We start from the raw sequence: 5,309 nt of genomic DNA on the forward strand, positions 1-5,309 counted from the left end.
AGTGTGTGTGTGTGTGTGTGTGTGTGTGTGTGTGTGTGTGTGTGTGTGTGTGTGTGTGTGTGTGTGTGTGTCACAGTGTGTGTATGCGTGTGCGCGCGCACGCGTGTGCGCGCGCGTCTGTCCTCCGCACATACGTGCGTGCGTTCAAGCGATCGTGAGAACCAGGCAAGAAAGAGGCAATGCAATGAGACGGAAAAGTCAATGCGACAATACTGTTTGCTTCCAGTTTTGCCGGCCGGCAATGTTCCCTCCGCCCTTTCCTCCCTGGTTCACCGCACTGCACTGCTCGTACACACACCAAATGAGCAGAAGCACGCACACAATACAGGCTCTCCAAACCACTTGATTTATGTTACTATTGCACACGAGGACACAGTTTCCGGCTCATGCTGTGTGAAAAGCCACCCTATACGTGTCTGCATGCCCACTCACGCACCGAGCTACCGTCAGTTCCCACGCATTGTGTGATTCTTCGCTAATGATACCAAAAAAAATCGAAAGACCGGCGACATTGCTCTGTGGCTGCTACGGCTGCTGCGGCTCTGTGGTAGCGTGCACTGGTACGAACCAGTGTTTCGTGCTCCAGTCGTTATCGCGACATGATACGAGTTCGTGTTGCATGCTCCATAGTTATGATATGAACCCGTGTTCTGTGTTCCGTAGTTTATCATGTTGCAGTATTAGTCGAATTAAGAAACTTTGCCCGTTTTATTTTGACGATTCTTTGCGGTATTATTGATCAGCTGTCCTACCTTGTTAATATAAAACAAACCGCTTGTCCCTGCGATGCTCCTACGCTGAGATAATGAGCGGTGGAAATCTGGTATTTTCGCAAAAAACCGACTCAAGATCAGTGTTTACTGCAACTGTCTCTCGCTTTGTGGCCAGTGTATTGCTTCCAGTCGCAGCTGTGTAGCGCCATGGTAGCGCTTACTCATGTCAGTACTACAGAGATTACTATACATCCAGCGTAAGGTGGGCACAGGTGGGGGTCATCACTATGGCAATCAATAACAGACGTCATTCATTCCATTTGTCAATCATTGACGGAAACACGCGAGGTTTCCCGAAATTATCTCAAAGCGAGAGACAGTCGCAGTAAACACTGATCTCGAGTCGGTTTTTGGCGAAAATACCAGATTTTCACCGCTCATTATCTCAGCGTAGGGGCATCGTAGAGACATGCGGTTTGTTTTATATTAACAAGGTAGGACAGCTGATCAATAATACTGCAAAGAATCGTCAAAATAAAACGGGCAAAGTTTCTTAATTCGACTAATACTGCAACATGGTTTCAGCATTTCACCGTTATACGCTCTCCTATACTGGACAGTCCGTAAGGAATAAATGTCCAGGGCTATAGCTAGCCCTATCCTTCTTTATACGCTCTTGCTTATATGTAATTAAAGGAACATGCTGATTTTACAATGCCATAGTCACTATAAGATCACTATGTGCCATGTAAATTCTGATTCTATTTCTGTGAAATGGGACAATGTTTATGAAAAGTACTGTACACCTTTATGCAAGATCGTATTATCTTTGGTACATAGCAATACATTTTGTATCATAGCCCAAATATCCTAATACCTAATGTATTGTATACTAGATGTCATATTGCACCCCTAATGTCTACTAAATTGCCAATTGCAAAACTGTTTATGCCATGATAGCAATAAATACCTCGTTATGACAATCGAACTCCTACAATGCATCTGGCATTATATTCACTTTTATTTTTTATTATTCACTCACATGTACAGAAAACAACTGCTGCGCTATTTTTTCTTAGAAGGCATTTAGCTCGTACTCGTAGGCATTCATTGCACAGAGAAAGTGAGTAAAAGAATAGCAGTAGCCTAAACAAAATCTTTTTACGCTTGTAACATGCTGATTTCCTTAAAGTTAATCTCGATTTTGATAGAAAGGTTAATACGATTACTAATAGTAATACGGCATAGGTAACATATGATCATGATGCGGTATATATTAAACTACAATTACAAGTTACAACCTGGATCGTCCCTCATGACAGTTTGACACCAAGTAATTAAGTAGTACTAGAAGTAGTACTACTGAGTGACCCTGTACTAATTACTTGTACAGTACTGACAACCTAACGTCACATAGCTTGTATACGTCATCCGTGAAACTGTGACATGAAGGAAAATGTGTCTACGTGTATACTTATATTATTACGGAAAATGGTTCGTCTGTCCAGCCAGCGTACAGTACAACAACGTGTCTTCTAAACTAACACTGTAATCAGCATACCTGATGGGTAAATGGCAAGGTCTAAACCCGGCCGTACGGTCGTAACACGGTACGAATAACATCGTTTAGAAGCGGTTTAATTTCTCTGAATGTGCATACACCATTGCATACTTGCCTTGCAATATGGAACGTTGTTATATCCTCTCCTGTGCCCATCAAAACATGAATTTTTCGATCATTTGGGGCCTGTGATGGTCGTCTCAATCTCAATATCTCGCGAGATATCGTAAACTTGGTTCCGATGTCTGTCGAATTAGGTTTCCGTAAACGCACGAAGACGATCCCGATACTGGCTACGTCACCGCGCCGCCGCGACGTCACGCCGATCTCCCCGCCCTCGCGCGCGGTGCACTGTGGGAGCGCAGCCGGTGTCGGCTCACCGTGTCGGCTGACATAAAACACATGCGAATACACGAGCTAACAACAGAACTCACATGTATGCAAGCGACTATGGTGTCGCATGCTCATCTCGGAAGCTGCTGAGAAACGCAAGCATGGATTTTTGTGCGCTGATCGCAGGCCTGTGGGCATTTGGGCTGTATAGCAACACGATTGACGCCGACTTCGCTTACGACGACAAGTAAGTACATGTACTTCTGTCCCGTTTACATGCGAGTTTACGTGTATGTGTGTGTGTGTTGCTAGAGTTCGCATAGCGTGCGGCATGCCAGCTGACACGGTCGCGGCATAGCGGTGCATAGCGGCACTACAATGCCAAGCTAACACAGCTCTAACAGTGCATTGTTGGCGGTCGCAGTACTAATAATAGGAGGGAGCATGAATAATGTTCGACGCTCACGTTTGGTTACTAGATCGTGTACTTATATTATAAGTTGCGATCCCCAAGACCAGTTTGTTGTGGTGTGTACATGTATTATGTACGACCACCGTGTAGACTATGGTGATCAGCGACAATTATATTTGTTGTACGGTAATTATTATATCAATTTGATTATTATGATGTAATGCTGTCGTTACCCCATGTAAAAAATTATCTGGGGCTTGATTTCTGGATCCTGTACATACTCATCAGAAGTAGATCATCTGCATCTACTTCTGATACTCATACATAATCAGCATAATAATGATAATAATAATAATATATGCTGTAATCCGTTTTGGAAATAATAATAATAATAATAATAGTAATAATAATCAATTTTATCACCATGTACGTCATCACCATAACCCTAATCCCAACATGTACCTTACGTCATTGACAACCCTTACCCTAACTCCAACCCCAGGGGCGGATCCAAAGGGGGGGTCGAGGGGGTCCGGACCCCCCCTTTTTACCACAAAAAAAGGAAAAAAAACACACACGCACGCACGCACGCACGCACGCGCGCGCGCGCACACACACACACACACACACACACACACACACACTTCTCTTATATTGTCTCCATAAAAAATCTTGTTTAGCGCTAGTTTTTCTGATAAAGATTTACTTATATATATGTAAATTTCATTATAAAAACCTAGAAATGGGCAAGGAGGGGTCCGCAGGCGTCCGGGGGACCGGATCTGATAAATTTTTGCATTCTAGACATCAAAATTACTGCTCAGATGCTCTCAGAATGCACCAATTTTTTTTTTAATTTTGGGGGAGGTTCCCCCCCCCTAAATGGCCTTCGGCAGCTTTTTAAAACACCAGAAAAAGTAAGCAGGAAAAAGTGCCCTTTATTTCTTTCTGGACACCCCCTTTTCAAAAATCCTGGATCCGCCCCTGAACCCTGTCGCTAACCATAACCATAACCGCATCAGGAGTGAATAATAGAGATTCTCTATTATTCACTCCTGATCTTATCCTATCCGCGCAAAGGTACCATGCAACCACTACTCATAAGTCGACTCACAGTTATAGTTTAGCGGTTGCGGTTAGGGCGCTAAGCCGGCGTGGAGTGACTAGTGAAATCTGACACACTCTCTCCTCCTCTTTCTCGGTAGTAGTCTTACTATAGTACACGCAGTTGTAGGTCTTTAGTGAAGGCGACCGGGAGATCGAGGTCATATGTTAACCGTGGCGCCCGCCTCCCCCCTCTCCCCCGCCGACACGAGGAGAAAAACGTGGGGCACACGAATAGTAATATATGAAATAATTATATATATAGTTTCGACAGAGAAACGGTCGCGGGAATGCACTATCTCGATGCATGTCCCCATTTTCATTTCATTTCATGTCATCAATAAGCGAGTAGTTGGCATTGGCAATCACTTGGGAGCGTGTCTGGCAGCGCTCGGATTATATAGATGGTGGATAATGAGTGGGGTTGTGTTGTGTTTGAGGGGGGGGGGGGCGTCTGGAGGACGCCGGCTGTGGTAATAAAACAGCTAGCGTGCTAATCGCCTGCGTGTTACTGCTGCTGCTGGCGGTGCGTCATATGTCGTCACCCAAGTCTTCACCCGCAGATCGCATTCGACCAAATTTGCGAGGCTGGCCAGAGTGTTTTTTTGTCATCCATTCGTACAAATCCGGCGTCGTCGCCGTGTGTAGGGTACAGTATATACTGCGCATTTCGCGCGGGCCATTTTTCCCGCAAGAGTTTTTATTTCTTCGTGGTGCGAAATGGAAGTTGAAGAAAATTTGTGACAAGGCGAAAAGACACGCTATAGCTGTGGTTAAGTACTGTCACTGCGTGTTGGGTGATGAAAAGATGCGAGAAAACTGTTTAATCTTTCTCTCTCTTCTCTCTCTGCTCTCTCTCTCTCTCTCTTCTCTCCTGCTACTCTCTCCTCTTCTCGTCCTCTCTCTCATCTGCTTCTCTTCTCTCTTTCTGCTCATCCTCCGCGCCTCCGTCTCTCTCACTCTCTCCGTCTCTTCTCTCTCTCTCTCTCTCTTCTTTCTGCTCTCTTCCATCCTTCTCTCTCGTCTGCTGTCTCTCTCATCTCCTCTCTCTCTCTCTCTCTCCTCTCTCTCCTCTCTCTCTCTCTTTCTCGCTCTCGTCTCTATCTCTTTTCTCGCGCTCATGATCCATCTTTCTTCTCTCTTCTCTCTCTCTTTCTCTCTCTCGTCTCTATCTCTTTTCTCGCGC

At 44.9% G+C, this 5,309-nt stretch overlaps 1 protein-coding gene across 1 annotated transcript in view; it reads right to left on the minus strand.

Annotated features, from left to right (window-relative positions):
* Positions 1 to 2,484, minus strand: part of LOC106813175 (serine/threonine-protein phosphatase 2A 56 kDa regulatory subunit alpha isoform-like) — a 35,698-nt gene extending 33,214 nt beyond the window's left edge. Inside the window, exon 1 of the mRNA XM_014817243.1 lies at positions 2,390 to 2,484. The gene's annotated coding sequence lies outside the window, so the exon portion shown is untranslated. The remainder of the gene's footprint in view (positions 1 to 2,389) is intronic.
* Between the last annotated feature and the right edge of the window lie 2,825 nt (positions 2,485 to 5,309).

This window comes from Priapulus caudatus, unplaced genomic scaffold (assembly GCF_000485595.1).
Source record: "Priapulus caudatus unplaced genomic scaffold, Priapulus_caudatus-5.0.1 Scaffold735, whole genome shotgun sequence".
Taxonomy (NCBI): Eukaryota; Metazoa; Priapulida; class Priapulimorpha; order Priapulimorphida; family Priapulidae; genus Priapulus; species Priapulus caudatus.